At 39.9% G+C, this 17,507-nt stretch overlaps 1 protein-coding gene across 2 annotated transcripts in view; it reads left to right on the plus strand.

The window, feature by feature from the left end:
* Nucleotides 1-17,507, plus strand: part of NRP1 (neuropilin 1) — a 113,792-nt gene that overhangs the window by 29,535 nt on the left and 66,750 nt on the right. The gene's annotated exons all lie outside the window — the stretch shown is intronic.

Raw genomic sequence — 17,507 nt, forward strand, 5'->3', positions numbered from 1 at the left:
TTGTGCCAACAAAATTGTCAAATCTTCTTAACAAATGGCCTAAGAATAAATGCCTTGATAATAACAGAAAATCTGAATTTGGCAGTTTTATAGATTGGCCCATGTCTAAAAACCTTTGCTAAAGGTTGTTCTCCACCATCTCCAGCAGAGTAGTGTTTCATAAAAGCAAACATTCATTTTGTCCACTAACAGGGGTTTGGCAAAGTGAGGGGGGGCATAGGCAACATGGTGTTTAATCCATAGCTTTCTGTCTACTGCACCCTACAGAGCCACAATCCAGGCAACCAGAAGAAAGAGATCAAAAGGCTTTAAAAATGTCAAGCAACAGGATCTCATTTAAATTATTAGGTGAGATGCCCTCTTGGGTTTGACAATAGCAAAACATACCACATAGCCTGTTTTCTTCTCTCCCATTATGCTGATTTTGACAGGCTGGTGCAATTGCACATAGAAATTGTATTTCTGCTCTCCAGCATTACTTTGGACACCATTTGAAAATGTGTTTTTGTACAACAGTGTAATATACAAAGGTATTTGAGTCACGCAGAAACTGGGGGATTTGTAACAGGTTCTTAACCCATATTGACTAAAATAAAACTTATTTGATAAAAAATAACCCAGAAACCTGCCTTAGGTGAAGCTGATAAGCACTTGGGGAACACAGAAGGGCTTATGTGTAATTCTGTTAAGTGATTCAACTTTAAGAATTGTGCAGTTCTAATTCACATCCATATGCTAAAAGGCCTTTTTGAGTTTTCAACAATTGAAATTGTTAAAACTGTATAAGCAGAGATTTTTTTTCTTGTTATTTGGATTGGCTTTATTGCCGAAAGATGGATACAGTTCCAACCTGATGTCATACTGCGGAACATTAAAACCTTTTTCCCAAGCTCTGTGTGTAACCTCTATGCTGCTAAATCCTTGTGCATGAATAGTCTCACTGACGTCAGCAAAAGCAGGGCTGCACAGTCTAATTCTTAAAATAAGTCATGTTCATATAAATTCTTGCTGCTGTCGTTTTTATCTCAGATTTTGTATGGTAGAGCATATGGCCTGAATATGAGACTGGCTGAGTATTAAAATTCTCTAGCTTAGTGAGTAATTCATGTTTCTAAATCGTACTAGTAGCAGATAGTACCGATTTTAAAAGCTCCAATCAGTCAAGACTTATGTGCTTAACATGAAAGAAATACAAATAGAAGGTCATCAATATACACATGACTAACGATCACACTTAAAAGCAGTTTTAACCATGCCTCCTAATCATGGATTTCCATGTCTGTGTGTCTGTCTGTATGAAGGATGGGCTGAAAGAAAGGGGAAAAAGATCTCAGCACTGTTCTGTGTTCCTTACTTATGTTAATGCCTTTGAGATTCTTTGCAGAATGACACAGATATTGCAGATTTAGGAAAACAAAACAGGCTATTTTTAGGATTCAATTCCTAAGAAACCATGTTCACTTACCTTATAGTAACTCCCTGTTTTTCTTCTCACAATTATGTTGGCTAAATGCAGATGGGCAGGAGACTGCAAAATTGAACAGAGCAGGGCTTGCATCCCTAAAAACTAAAAGCATCAGGAAACAAAATGCATGTTGAGGAGGAGCAAGCTTCTGGGTGTAAAGGGTGCTGGTCTACTGGGTGAAAGGCATGTCACATCCAGAATGCCTCGCCATAGCAAAGTGTTTGCTAATGTGCTCTCATCCTCTCATGTTGCCCCAGGTACCTAAGACAATTCCTACATGGCAAATGAAGGGAGAGTCATTTATAACCTGACAGACTCATGCTAAGGCTGGCAGGGAATATCGTTAACCTCACGAGTCTTGATGTGGCTGAAGAGGCTCGAGATCTGTATGGGAGACAAGTCTGAAAATTAACAGCCTCATTAATCAAATCACAATGTTTTGACAACTTCATGGCGTGTATGCAATCTATCCTGTATACAATTTAGCTAAGGCTTTTATGCAACAAGAGGGTTTTATGCAATAATTTTATGTGAAAAGACTCCACCTCACAGCAAAATTACTGGATTGAATGTGGATTATCAGAGTAAAAAAGCATAATAAGGTGAGATTCAAATAGAAAATCCTGCCAGGATTATGAAGGAGGCAGCACACCTCCTTTTTTCCTACTCTGTTTTACTGAAAGCAGTGTAATCATCATCATCATCACTTATTTAGATAGTCTGGGGGAAAGCTGGCCAAGCTCTCACACCTGAGCTCAGGTACTGGAAATACTCCTCTTCAAAGCAGAAATCCTTTGAATCCACTTGCCCAGTGTGTTTAGTCAAGAGTGAAACAAGAGTGGATAACCTGCTGGGGCACCCTACCATGACGTGCCAGAGCATGTCCTTCAGATAACCAATTCTCCAAAGCAACAGGTCACTCAGGGTGACTCAGAGTAACTCTGTGTCCCTCAGATGTCAAACATTCATTTTCTGCTGAAGTATAGACTGTGCCCCAAATCCTTTGTTTTTCAGGCTCCTTGTAAGTACCTACCCTAAGCAGCTTAGGGATACACGGTTGCCTCTTCCACACCTAGGGATTTATGCAGGGGGCTTATTAATACTTCTGAGTATTAATTGTCTAAATCCCTGCACATCTGGGCAAGGCTGCATCAATGATTATTTCTGGGTTATAAAGAAATGTTCTTGCTTGTTATAATGGGCTTCATAGAAGAAGGTTTGATGTAGTGACAAGAGTTGCAAAACACTGTATGAATATGACAAGAGTTGCAAAACACTGTATGAATGTTTTGGAATGGAGATTCACAAAAAATACATGATATTTGAGTTCTCTTTGTTCTTATTATTGTCCATCTTCAAGGGTAAAAAATTTGAAATCACAGCTAAAAAGGGTTCGAAGCAAGAATGAGGAGCTGTCAACTAAATATATATCTATTTACAACAGATGTATTGAATCAGAAAATTAATGCCAGTGTCACTAGTACTGTGGCCATCTCTCTTCATCCTGTACCTTCAAACTCTTTCAGGGAAATATCAATATCTGATTTTCCAATCCAGAAAGCTGTGGCACCGAAAAGTTAGCTGACACTTGGCTTCACTGAATAGCCATGGCAGATGTAAAGAGCTTCCTTTCAGCCTTGCAGTCCAGTGTCTGCCCACTTTCACCCATCAGCTCCTATGTCCCTAAATGACCTAACTAAGCCCCATCGTACTGAGGGTCATCTAGGCTCGCATTTGCATCTTAAAATACCAACTCTCTCTCTAATCTCACAGCTTTATGGCCCTGCTAACTACTGTGTGAACAGAACAGAGCTGTAACAAACCAGAAAGTGTACAGCTGACTGAACAGCCAACCCCTGGCAGCCCGATTCCTTTCCAATGCTCCTGCCTTCCCAGACAGTGGCTCTGATGAAAGCAGAATGACTCCCAGCTTCCAACCTGCGGCAGGTTGGGTATTTGCATCTGCACTGCAGTCAAAGCGTGACTGCAGCATCCATAACGGTGCCAGACTCTGGCCCAGTTAGTGGCAAAGCTGTGGTGGCACAGGATTTATTGTCGCTGGTGGGAGCATTCAGCACTGAGCGGAATCTATGACATTATAAGTACAGTTCAGACATGCATTGTAATCACATCTCCAAAGCAAGGATTGCAGTTTTTGGTAGAGTTTATCACTACTCTGAGCAGCACTATTAACAAGCCATACAGTGATTTTCCCAGAACACAGGGCTGTGTAGAAACCTTAGGTTCTTTCCAGCTGACATATCCTTTTGTTGCTGGCATGAGATGTGTTTCCATGATCCTTATCCCTGTGGGGAAAAAAGAGGTAATCCTTCATCAGTTTGTCTATTATCCGTCTGCTAGTTCTGATTTTTGCTAATTCCCAAGTGGAATTTTTACAGGGGGAAGGGACTAAGGTTTGAAATTCTTCTCAAAGTTGTCTGGCTGGAGTAGTTCCTATAATAGCCATGGAGCAATCCTGTAAGGACAGAGGACACTTTGTGGTATCTGTTTGAGGAGTAATGTGCAGTAATTGAGGAAGAGCTGAAAAACGGGATGTTATAAGCCAAATATGTGAAAATTCAGTTCAGTGGAGCAGTTTCAGGAATCTGTTCATTGCAATGTGTTGGTACTGTGAGTCAGGCAGGATTGTGCCACTTGCAGTGGTCTGTAAGTCTCCTAACATCCTTTTGTTCAGAGAGAAAGAGGGACTGGCTTTACAGTGCCCGCGAGACCAAATCCGGGTTAAAGCTAATGAGGAATGCATACAATTAATTTGTTGACAGGATTTTCTGCATGTTTCAGGGGAAAGGGGGTTTATTACAATTTCCCCCCATAATAAAACACAGGATCCTGTATCTTGGAAATGTTTACAGTGTAACAAAATGAGGTTATGTTACGCTGTAAAATTTTAAAGGGGGACTAGCAGGGACACCTAGACTCAGCAGCATGAAACCCATGAGCTGTTCAGACAGGAAGGGTTTGTATTTAAAAATTATGAAAATAATGTTTCAGTCTGAGATAAAAACAAGTGGTTTTGGCTCAAAGGTTGAGACTTTTCATCTACAGACCCTCCCCTGCCAGATACCAACAGTTTTATTCAGAGTAGGGGCTGAACAGGATGCATGTACCACCTGGCTCAAAGCTGGGTGTGCTCTTGGTTATTTGGGTACTGAGAGAGCAAACCCACAGGTTCCTCTTTCATTGCTACACTGAAAGGTGACAGTGTCTGGCAGTACTGCTGGCCAGGGAGGACAGCTCCAGAGGGGCACTGTGTGCCCTGTAGAGCAGCACCCTGGGGTCGGCACCACCTCAGACACAGCACAGGGAGTGTTTGCAACAGAAGGATGGAGGCTGTGCTGCCAAAAGGAGTCCCCAGGTCCCTCTGTGCAAGTCAGTCCTCTCTGTCAGCCTGCTCAGAAGGCTCAAAGTGAGGAAAGGGATGGTGTATTATCTCATTTCCTTCCCAGACTTCCTACTACTGTTTTGGGCAATTTATACCTTTAAGAATGCATAAGGCAAACAAACCTTGTTCTCCCCAGTGTGTGAAAGCCTGTCTTTTGCATTATTAAACCATAAAGGAAAGCCTGGTGTTATCTCGCGCAGATTCTCTGCACGTACAAGAGGATCCGGCCCAAACGCGTTTCACGCCTTGTCTGTCTGAGTTAGTGTGCTGCTTGCCAGGAGTGAAGGAGAGGAAAGAATCAATGCTTAATACCACAGAGTCTTACACAGGTTGCTCTTGGATGTGCTTATCACCACTAAGTAGACAAACAAAAGTAAGACCATTTATAGATACCTCCTGAAAGCGTAAACTAAACAAAAGCCATCAAATCAGTGTTTTATCCATCTAATTGCAGAGTGTTCTCCTCAGCTGTGTAATGGTTTATTGCCTTTCAAGGCTTTTTTATTGTAATTAATTAAAGAAGACCTAGAATGCCAGTCCCTTATGGATTACAAAAGGAAAGAAGATGCAATGCCATTTTTGTTTGCAATTCATTGAGTTATTTGCAGATCCCCTTGGTCTGTCAGGTAATATATTATTATAGCCCCATGCCACACTGTCCATTTCTCTAAGTAGAAAGCAAGGGCAGAAGCCTAACCCATGAAATGCAGAAAACATATCAACATCATAATCCATACTTTCTTGGACCCAGTAACAGCTCTTTCCTGAAGAGTGTCTTTTTCTTGATTACAGCTGTCGAAGCAGCCTGTACAAGGATGGGAGAGTGGTTCTAGGAGAACATTACTTCTGACCTCAAAAGCAGCAATTTCTTTGTGAGTGTGCTACTCCTGACCTAGGTTTTACATTGCCCTGATTTCAAAGGCTGGGTCATCTCAGAGTCATGCTGCTCCAAAATAGGTCTAGTGTCCACTGAGTATGAGCCCAAATGCTTAGCAGACTTAGGAGAGAGCATAGCTCAAGAAGTTGCACTGATGAGGGAGGAAAAGGAAGTGGAAAGAAGACAAACTCAGTCCCATTTAATGAATACTTCCTTGACATTTGTGCAGCTCCCGCTGGGGACTTGAGCTGGCATGCATGTATTCAGTATGGTCCCAATTACTGAAGCCCATGAGCTGTGTGTGTGTTTGTGTTGTATGTCCATTACCCTGCTTGCTTTCCAAAGTATTAAGTACCAGAAGAAAACAATGGAAAACAAATTTTTCAGCAAACACTTGTGAATTCTGATAGGTTTTCCACTTAGTTTTCCATTTTAAATTAGTGTAGGGCAATGCAACTCGGAGGCAATGCCACTAAGCCCTGTAAATCTGTACCAGAGATGATGCTGATCTGCTGTGCACGTTTTCCTTCCTGTAAGTCATTATTACATGCCTCTCCTTCCAAGAAAGACATTTTTATGAAAGGTGAATCACTGGGGTGGGTTTTTTTTGCATGGCTGGTTTGCCCCACATTCCAGCTATAACAATGCAGTTTCACTGGGCACTGGGTCATATGGCTGACCTCAGCTAACAAGCTGTTCCTGTTTTTAGGCTACTGGGAATGTTTATTGGCCACTGTTTTCCTCTTTTCTAAAGGCATAGTTATTTCTTAAGACCCATATAAATCATAAGGTCACAAAACACATAAAAACTGTGACATTCTCTGTGATACAGGATAAAAATTAACTAAATTCAGGCTTAGCAGCTTTAAACATCTATGGTATATTTTAGCATAAGATAAATACATTTATTTAAGTTATATATACATTTTAGTTCTAGCATACCCACAATAAAATGGCAATAAAGTTGCTCAATGGGACAAACTTTTATATACTGGTGTTTCAAATTGGTACGCTTTAACTGTGAGTTCTATTTCAATAACTGTAATACTGAAACACTTTAAATAGTGATCCGCTTGCAATAAACATTAAGTAATCATACTTTATAAGAAAATTATAATTTTGAGGGTAATATTGAATTTCCTAATGCAGATTTCAAGAGTAGGATCTCGGGGAGAGGTTGCACTCATGTTGGATTGACACACTGATGTGTGCAAAATCAGACTACACCTGCAAGGACATGCATAAGTCATGCATTATCAACAGGGCTTTTATTTATAATGTCTCTACTGAAGTTAGACAACAAATTAATAGAAAAGCATTGGTTGGCAATTAGTATAGTTTAAATCTACACAGACACTCTGCTTCCCTGTTCTCATCTGCTTTAGTGATTTTGAAATGAACGTCTTCCAGGCTGAGAAGTTTCCCAGGCTGTTCTCTGGCTGAGAATGAACTCTAAGAAAAAAACATCTGAAATTATTCAGGTCTTTTCTTGTATAAAGAATATTGAAATATACACACAGAAACACACATACATACATGCATACATATCCCAGTTGCAAAACAGAAGACAAGACATGGGACTTTATCAGGCAGCTCTTCAACCACACTTAGTCAGATCAGAAGTCTGGAATTTGAAAGCACCATGCTTGAGTAAATGTTCCTTGCACTGCTCTTAAGAAATATCATTCAGATTTCACAAAGCCAGGGCTCCTTTAAAGTTGCCAACCCTAAGTATTACTCATGTGCTTAAGGGTTGTTTGTTAAAGTGGCAATGTACACAACCAAATGATTTTGTGCTGAGATAACGGCTCGCCAGGAAACATGCAGACATTGTAAGTGGGCTGATCTCTGAACTGTAAATGTTTCTTATTCAACTGTGTGTGCCTCCTGTGCCAGAGAGCACTCCTAGATGTTATGGCCAGGCACTTTGCCTTCCCAAGTTTGTATTATAAGAAAGAAGTAAGGAGATGGTTTTCATCTAGATGTTACAATAGTCTGCCAAAGGACTCCTCAGCATTATGAAACTATTTACCTGATAATGCCACATATCTCACACACTTAAGGACTCTGTTTTCAATACAGAAAAGACTTAAAAGTTTGGATCTCCTTTATGTAGTTCAAACTCTTTTTTCCTTGGTGATAGCTCAAGAGAGTCTGACCCCCCCCCCCCGCCTTTCCCCAGTAAAATCTACTGGAAAATCTCTAATACATGCACATGATGAAACACTGACAAGCCAAAAAGTTTCAAGAGCAAAGCTGGACATTTTCCAATAACTCCACTTGTTTGTACATATGCCTAATCGTGTGGCTATATAGAGGTTTGAGATACAGTCTCAGCAAAAAACCAATCCAATCATTTACGTGTGTCACCCTTTCAGGCAAGGAAGACCCACAGCAGTCATTTATATCACTGCAGACTAAGTATGTGAAGACACTAACCCCACAGTGGATTTTCCACTTGGCCCAAGGTCTGCCCACGGGGCATGTGATGCAGAAATCACAACAAAGGGAACAACACTGAGAAATATTGAACTCCAAGTCCCTAAAACTTCATCCTTAATATTCCCTTATATAGTTCCTAACTGGAAGTAAATGAAAATGCCCATCATTTTACTGTATTTACAGAGCTTCAGGACATGGTTGCTATGGAAGAGAATTGCTATAACTTCTGCTCTAAAGCTGATATGTATGTCTGTAATTTCCTTTCTCCTTTAGCCTTTTTTAGTTTCATTAATTACAGGTATTGGTCAGAGAGGTTGTAGACAGCCCACAAGGGACAAATATTTGAGTTTCCAAAGTGTGGAACTTATTTTATGTTCTGAACTTTCACAGTCTCTGTGAAAAGCTAACATCTACCTTATACTTTTAAAAGTTGAGTTCCTAAGGTTGTGATTAATATACTACATAGATCCCCAAAGAATAATTACAAATTAATCAGTGGTTCAAACTCCCAAATGGAGTGCTACAAGGTTGCCATAACTTTAAAGCATTTCTTTTCTCCTTTCATGGAAAGAAAAAGGAGTCACAACCGATTCTGATCTCCATTTGACACAGCTCTTTCTCTGTTCTTTCAGCACTTGAGGAAGCAAACCCAAGGCTTCTCTAACTTACCAATTAGGCAGGCTTTTTAGTGAATTCAGCAGTACATGCACAGAGCACTAATCCAACCACAAATCATTAAACTTGTTAGGCACATGAAAACAATGATGGATATAGAGGTGTACAGTGAGTGTGAGTGTGTATATATGCATGAGTCTCTGTATGCAAGTTATTTAGTCTAGTTCTCCTACAGAAATGTATTTGTGATTCTGTGTGAGACTTTGCAGCCCCTTCTTCCAGTCATTCTATAGCTTAGGAAAACTTCCAAGTTTCAAGCTTCTGTTAAGAAGCTTTATTTGAAACCCACAGAAGCCACTAGGAATCTTTCCATTATTTTGGGAGAAGCTAGACTGGGCTCTTATGTTTAAAACACTGTATATGGCTATCTCAGCTTTGTTCCTTGCTGTTTGCAAAATTCCTGTAAGACTGCTGGCACTCAGTCTCTCTCTCCTGTCTCCACATATGTAAAATGAGAATGACAACTTTACCTCAGAGGAATGTCGCAAAGCTTCACTTATAAACAGATTGGCATACTTGGATGAAGTTGCTGTACTAACAAGAAGTTTTCTGATTGATGGGCATCTCTTGGGAGGTCATAGAAACAAAAACAAAACCATATAGTTGGGTTTTTGGTTGGTTTTTTTTTTTTTTTTTTTTTTTTTTTTTTTTTTTGCTTTAAAGAGCCTGTTCTTATGTATGATGGCTGTTTGTGTCATCTTTCTTCTTTCTCTTATCTTATCACCTAGGATATCTTTCCAAATCTAACCACGACAAATTAGTGGCTAAATACTAAACTAAGCCTAGGTATAAACCTCACACCTGAAACATTCACATGAAAAGCCTGAGGTACAATGAGTAATAACAAAGTTAGTTTTTAAAAAATGTAACTATTTTTCCAGTCTCTAAAACCCTTAGCTGTCTCAACATAGATAAAGTAACCATTAAACAACCAGTAAAAATTAGACTGCATTTCATTTTGTGAAGAACACTGGAAAGTTGGCAAGAGGTAAGATTTTGCAGTGGAATAGGGAAGTGAACAAGTTGTAAATGACTCTAATATCTTCCAGATGGCATATTTTACTTGGGAACTGAGTTTAGAGTAATTAGAGGCATGTGAAATTCCTATAAATACTAAACTTCACCAGTTTGACACTAGAAAGCTCCTTCCTCTCTGAAGTCTTTAAACTGCTAAGTGTTTCTTTTTCCCCCACTTAAAGTGGAAGTCAAGCATTTGTAAATTTGTCTTATTTGACAGACAGAAACCTTTTCCGTGAAAAGATAGCATTTTTCTATGCCAGAAAGTTATGAACTGAAGTTTCTCACTGAAGAGGTTTAAAATTGAATGTTTCTTCCCAGAAGAGGTTTTCATTTTTATATACTGGGATCATTATACTATAATTTATTACAGTATGTGGCAAGCAGTGAAATCAGTGGAATTTACTGCAACTTCAAGATCAAATCTTTTCATTGGTGAAATGTGTTTTGCAAATAGATGTGCTGAAGACCTTAGCAGATGAATTTTGCTTTTACTTCCCTTAGGACATTGTAATGCTAAAATGTCAAAACCCAGTCCATAACCTCTGGTTCTTCTTCATTTTCTGCATGACAATGTTATATGCATTCCAAAAGTGAATCCTGGTGTTCTCATTTCTGTTGAAGAATTTTCCAGATTTTATTTGATATTAATAGAATAGAACCAAGTAAATACAAGGTAAAATGTTCAGTCACCACTTACACCCTCTTCAGCCATATGTCAGTGTAAACCCACTTAGATCCATTGGTATAAAGGGCCTAATCTCATTTGCAGCAGATAAAGATCTGGCTATTGTTCTCAGTGAACTGTGCAGATAAAAAGTGCAGATACAATCTTGCTTATTTGGTTTAGATCTTCAGTTCTGCCAGTCCCAGGTACTCAAAAAACAAAGCCAAAATACAAGGAGCGTGTGATAAGATGAAGGATACTCATATTTTAAAATAGTGATGATTGTTTTCGTTACTTCTGGGTCTTGAAATGTTATTGGTTAAGATATGAGGCATTTCAGATTCCTTTGTTCAGCAGAGAATTAAAAGCTTAATTTTAAACGAAAGTGCAAATCCCAATGCATTCAATTATTCTAGAAACCAGTGTAATAACGAGACTGCTGCTAACATTAGTTGGAATTTAACTGTTGCAGTGGGTAACTGTAGATCTTCATTGATGTCTTTGTTACATCTTTCCTCTTTTTCACTACACCATTGTCTTGTACTAAAATAGACCCCCAGTAGTTCATTCTTAATGGAGACCCACCGTCAGTTAATGGCATTAGTAAATTACTGAACAGTGGCCAAATCCCAATGGCCTTATTCCCAGAAATCTCTTAGGGTGACAGGACCTTTGTATGAAAAACTACAGTGAATTTTGGCCCTGGGTGAACACCATAAAAACACCAGCTCACAAAAGACCAATGGAAACAAAGGCCCCCCAAACTGAGAGTAAATTACAAATAATTAATTGATTGCAAATTGTGCATTTAAATATCCAGCACTTTAAAGAAGTCTGGGATTCAGATGATCTGCTGTCTCCTTCAGGGGGCTGCATCTGCACCATGAATCCAGTACAGGCAAAACTAGTTTAAAAGCTCCTGCTGTGGGTACTGACTCCACTTTCCCTTCTCATGGAGTTTGCACTGCCTGGCTCATCCTAATTCAGCTGTGTGCATGTCCATCCCTGGAGAAATTATCTGCTGGGCATTTTAATAGACTTGAAGATAAAAGGGAGGGAGGGAGGGAGGGAGGGAGGGAGGGAGGAGGAAGGAAGGAAGGAAGGAAGGAAGGAAGGAAGGAAGGAAGGAAGGAAGGAAGGAGGAAGGAAGGAAGGAAGGAAGGAAGGAAGGAAGAGGAAGGAAGGAAGGAAGGAAGGACAGGAAGGAAGGAGGAAGGAAGGAAGGAAGGAGGAAGGAAGGAAGGAAGGAAGGAAGGAAGGAAGGAAGGAAGGAAGGAAGGAAGGAAGGAAGGAAGGAAGGAAGGAAGGAAGGAAGGAGGAAGGAAGGAAGGAAGGAAGGAAGGAAGGAAGGAAGGAAGGAAGGAAGGAGAAGGAAGGAAGGAAGGGAAGGAAGGAAGGAAGGAAGGAAGGAAGGAAGGAAGGAAGGAAGGAAGGAAGGAAGGAAGGAGGAAGGAAGGAAGGAAGGAAGGAAGGAAGGAAGGAAGGAAGGAAGGAAGGAAGGAAGGAGGAAGGAAGGAAGGAAGGAAGGAAGGAAGGAAGGAAGGAAGGAAGGAAGGAAGGAAGGAAGGAAGGAGGAAGGAAGGAAGGAAGGAAGGAAGGAAGGAAGGAAGGAAGGAAGGAAGGAAGGAAGGAAGGAAGGAAGGAAGGAAGGAAGGAAGGAAGGAAGGAAGGAAGGAAGGAAGGAAGGAAGGAATGCAGTGTGTGACAGGAGCAAGCAGCCTGGTAGGAACACCCCATGCAGGATCCCATGGCACTGAGAACACTGGGAAGTGGCTTAAAAAGGGAAAAAAACCCTGCAGTTCCCATGACAACTGGTGCTCAGGGAGTACTTGTGCCCTGCTTAGACTTGTTGAGGACACAGCAGTCACCCAAGATCCTCTGAAGGCTGCATGCTGCTTTCACCTCCATCAAGGTGTCTTGTGAGACCCACGTGTGAGGAATTCTATCCCCTTGGTGTAGACACCTGCACTGACAGCCCCAGCTACAGGGAAGGCTGGTGTGTCTTCACACGATGGGTCAGTGCCCCAGTGCCCATGAGATGGGTTGCCTTACAGGAAGCCCTGGGGACTGCTCAGGCTGCACAGAGGAGGCTCAGATGAAGAGAAATGCAACAGATGCTGAGGTTACAGGCAGAAAATCGGCCCATTCAGGGCTATGCCTAATTTATTTTTTTCTTTATAACATGTACTTCTTTTTTCTTGTTGCTAATAAACTGGGATTAAGGCTGGTGTCCCTCGAGTGCCTGCAGCTTTTAAGCTTTTAGCTCTGGGATACAGATTGCCTTGTGCCACAAGCACTGCAGTAAATCCCACACCTCTAACCCTCAGTAACTAATGGGGCACAAAGCCACAGTGCAGAACAACTCGAAGCTCTTTATTTAGATTTCTTCTTGTGATGCCTTCTGTTTGACTAAAGTGGAGACTTGTGAGGAATAAAAAAAAAATCTTTATAAAATAATGACAAAAGAAATACACATACTAAGAAGAAAATTTTCAGGACCAAAGATAGTCTGACCAGGGTGGATAATTCATGTCAGGGAGAAATTTAGCAGCTTGGTTGGATGTGAAATCAGAGTGATAAAATAAAGAAACACCTGGGAAATTTTTTCATCCTAACAGGTGAATAGCCAAAATATTCATAACAACTATATGGATCACAGTAGGCTGCAGAAAAATATGGTGTACTTGGGTGTAAATTATAGTTTTATATGTTTCACTGACTGTTTCATAAGTTTAAATGGCAGATATTTCGATTTCAGCTGAGTTCTGCCTATTTCTTGAGAAGGAATTTTTTAAGGAAAAAGGCAGGAGATCTCACTGCCCTGGTAATAGGCAAATGTGTAGAAGCAGAGTGTAGCTTAGCAGAATGGCTGGCTTCAGGAACAGGCAGGGCTTTCCAACACTTTGCACCTCACTTTCTGCAGTACAACATGCAATGGTGCATTTCAGGGTCTCCAGCATGTTCAGAGCTGAACCCCTATGTAAACACTGCTACTACTTACCAGAAACTGGTACTAGAAAATTCACTAAAATTTGAATTCTGCAGCTCTTTATGTTTTTCACTGTCCAGGGTTCATTTTATAGGTATTGTTTGGCCTTTTTCTTAAAACCACAACTTACACTTTCCAAAAAAGAGCAAGTTCTTTGCAATTCCTTGAAGAGTTTGTAGAGGAATTCTAGATTCCTTTATCTTTCCACAGGAAAAGATCTCTCCCAGACATGGCTTTACTAAACCATAAAATTAGGGCTAACTAGTATGGCCTGTCCAGGCAGCAGCTGGGAGGAGCAGGAAGTGTGTGTGAGCTCTTGCAAGGCTGTTCATCAGTCTCCCACCCAAAAGCCTTGCACCCTACAGAGGGTATAAACAGAAGTCAGGTATCTGGAAAGACCCAGGCAAGAAAAAAGCATTGTGGCAAAGCAGGTCCATGAACATATTCACTGACTGTCCTCTCTTCTGAGCAGGCATCTCCTAATTTCACATCTGAACTCATGCTCTAGTCTTTCACCTGGAACTACACTCAGCGGCTAGCACCATGTTTATATTTACATCTCTCTGCCACAAGCCCTAAAGGACTATAAAATTACAAGAAATATTTGCCACACCATTGACAGCAGTAGCTGAGTGAAGAATTGCCAAATGGGAAATCCAAATTTGCAAACTCAGTACTCTGGGCTGGGTGCCAAGTCTGTCTGGGTGCTGTGGAGGTGACACATTCAGTCTTCTCACAGGGATGCCAACGTGCCAACTGTATCCCTGGCACAGCATCTCCTGACAAACTTATGGAAAAGAACTGCTACCAAGTCCAGAGGGACATGCAAGCTGCTTTCTGAGCTTCCTTGGCAGCAACTCCATTTCCAAGTTGTGACTGTACTTTCTCCTATTTACAAGACCAGTTGTTTGTGATATGCTGTGGTCTCTGGTAGGATTTTGAAAAGTGCAAAAATGACAGCAGGATGTTGGTTTCCAAGTATAAACTAGTAAAATCCAGAGTAATTTTATTTCTCTGAGAAAGAAATAATATAGACACTCATTTACTGCAACCCAGATATCATATGTTGCCACCAGTGTGGGAGAATCCAAATCCATTTGTTAGCTGCCGAATGTAAAACATGATCATTAGAATATGAAGGTTGTGGGGCTGATCTCTAAAGCTTCCTCTTTCCAAATTGTTCTTCTCACCCATTGTCTCACAGCTAAACTTCTTCGCTGTCTGTCAGTAATTTTTCAAAATGAAAGAAAAAAAATTGAAAAATCCTCCAATCTTCCATGGGGCTGCATGACCTCTAACTTGCAAAAATCCATTAGAAGAAAGCCTTTTAGTAACCAAATTGTGTCATTTACAACTGCACAGCAGCCAGGAAGAGCACCATAAATTACGGTTCTGTCACTAGAGCAGACAATGGAAAGTGTGGGCAGGCTATTGCTGTAAAGGAGGAAAACTAGGAGAGTGATAGAATTTAATTTAAATGGGAGGATTTTTGCCTAATTTACTTCATATAATAGCAAAATTGATACTTACAGGTTAGTTATTTTTTGGCTGTATGTGGAAGACTTAGCAAGACTATATAACATTGTTTATTTTTAAAGTGTACCAGAATAAAATCACCAAATCCAAGCCTGTTGAATTTTTTATCTCCTTTATATATGAAACAAAAAAAGAATGTAAAATTTGCTTAGCATTTTTATTTAAATTTTTTTTCATACCATTTGAAAATTTGTCTACTGTTGAAGCTTGAGCAAAGAATGGTTCCTGGGAAAATAGTGAAATAATGTCACCATGGGGTAAATGAAGCAAAGACTGTTGCTGAGATGCTGTGGGTTTATGTGGTTACTCTTTCTTTTTAATAAGCAGCTGATTATTTGAAGAAAGGTTGTCTTGTTAAAAATTCTTAGCATACTTTTTTTTCCTAAAATATAAAAAATTAGTAGCATGTATCCCTGAGTACTTTCAATAGGTTTTGCAGAGAACCTAGAGCTGGCATTTTTAAAGATATTTTTGAGAAGGGAAAATAAAAAACAAACCAGACAAAACCCCAACAATTCTGAAGTCTCTTTACAACTCTTCTCCTGACTTTCAAATCCTGCTATACACATATCATAAAGACATCATAAAAAGAACAGAAGTCTAATTTAAAAAAATACAGGCTACTTAAGTATCTGTAAAATTATCTCAGAAATGCATATTTCCTCTTTGTATTTCCACCAGCCTGCACTGGGACAGTGAAGCTAGTGAGCTGAGCAATTGCTACTAGAAAAACCAAATACATAAGAAGAAATGCAGTTAGCACAATATTTCACATATGTTAATGCTTACAGTTCCATCAGTGTCAGCTTTATTTTCTATTTGATATACACCAAAGCTGGCACACAATTTTAACTGATGAGGTAATGTCATTTTTAATTTAAGGAGCCTTAAGCTGTCCACTTTAACTAGTGATATCATCTTTGCAGCTGTCTCAGAGGACTTCATGTAAACATAAGTAATGTGCCCTGGATGGTTTGGAGCAGAGTTGTTAAAAATGACATTGGTCATCATGAAGACATTTTTTTCCTTTGATCTCTTTAAAAATGCCAGACACACTTTATTGTCCTGTCATTTTTAGCTCTTCCTTGTATATTAATATGCTTGGAACATTTCAGTAAGCATAACAGTAGAATATAAAGGTCTAAACAAATTAATGGCAACATTTTAATGTCAGTCGTAGTAAGATAATGAAAAGTAAATGAGATTGTCTGGCTAACAGCAACTTGTTAAATGAAAGGGCAGCATGGCTGAGACACAGACACAGCAGCAGGGAAAAGCCTTTTGCTGCTGCCTGAAAGAGTCACAGGACACAACCCAAGCTTCAAATGCCACCACTTTCTAGGAGAAGATAAAACTGGTTCTACAGATTGGGTCTGATCCTCCTTCCTGTCTGGGGTCAAGTGAAATCATCTGCTAATAAAACTTAAGAACAGACCTGTCCCTGCACCTGCAGCTTCTCCCTTCCCTCATCCTCAATTGTATTCCCTGGGCTGGTTCAGCACCACCAGCCTGCTGGGCTTGCTCTCCTCAGCCCTTGAACACCAAATCTGTCAGAGCAGACACTGCACACTGGCATCTCTGGTGAAAGGGCTGAGGAGCCCTAAAGTGTTGCTCACAGGCAAACTTTTGCTACCAATCATTATTTGGTTATTGCACGTATTCCTTATACAGTCTTAGGTTTGATGTCAATCATCACTGAGGTTTTTAGCCCAGTCTGTCTAGTAATCACATGCTGTACAAATGTGAATCTGGTAATGTGCACTTCTTGATTCAAATACCTGAGCAAAGGTGATTTGTATTGAAACAATTTTTGTCTGAGAAAAGCCAAGTGCTGTGACTGACTTGTGGATTTTGTGATGTGCTCCAAACTATTTGTCCAGATAATAAGAACAAATTTTTCTACCACTGATCTGCAGCATCATGGAGTTTTGAGCAAAATCTAATGTTTAGGGATTTATTTATTATTCTGTGGACATATGTTTGGAGGACAGCATATGGAAATCAAAGCATTGTTCATAAAGAGCTACAGCCAAGAAGACATTTTTGAATTCATAACAGAACTTCACAGTTTGAAAAGAATGCTATGCATTATGTATTGATAACAACACTACACAGACAAAGGAACACAATTTAATAATACAGAATTGTGCTCGTGAGATTTCCTTTTTTTTTTTCCTTTTTTTTTTTTTTGTTAATTGGTTACTTTAGCTGACATTGTCTGCAAGCATAATGGACACCATTCTTCCTAATAGTTCCATGTTGCCAGATGATGTCTACAGACATAATGTAGTCCATTTTAATTATTTCATTTTGCTTACATCTTTCAGCATAATGCATTTTCCAAGCAAGCTAGCATTTTTCTTGATTATCTATGTTGTGTTATGGTTTCTAAATTAATTAGGTCTCCTTCTTTCCTGGAAGTTAAAAGTTTCTTCC

This window comes from Serinus canaria, chromosome 2 (assembly GCF_022539315.1).
Source record: "Serinus canaria isolate serCan28SL12 chromosome 2, serCan2020, whole genome shotgun sequence".
Taxonomy (NCBI): Eukaryota; Metazoa; Chordata; class Aves; order Passeriformes; family Fringillidae; genus Serinus; species Serinus canaria.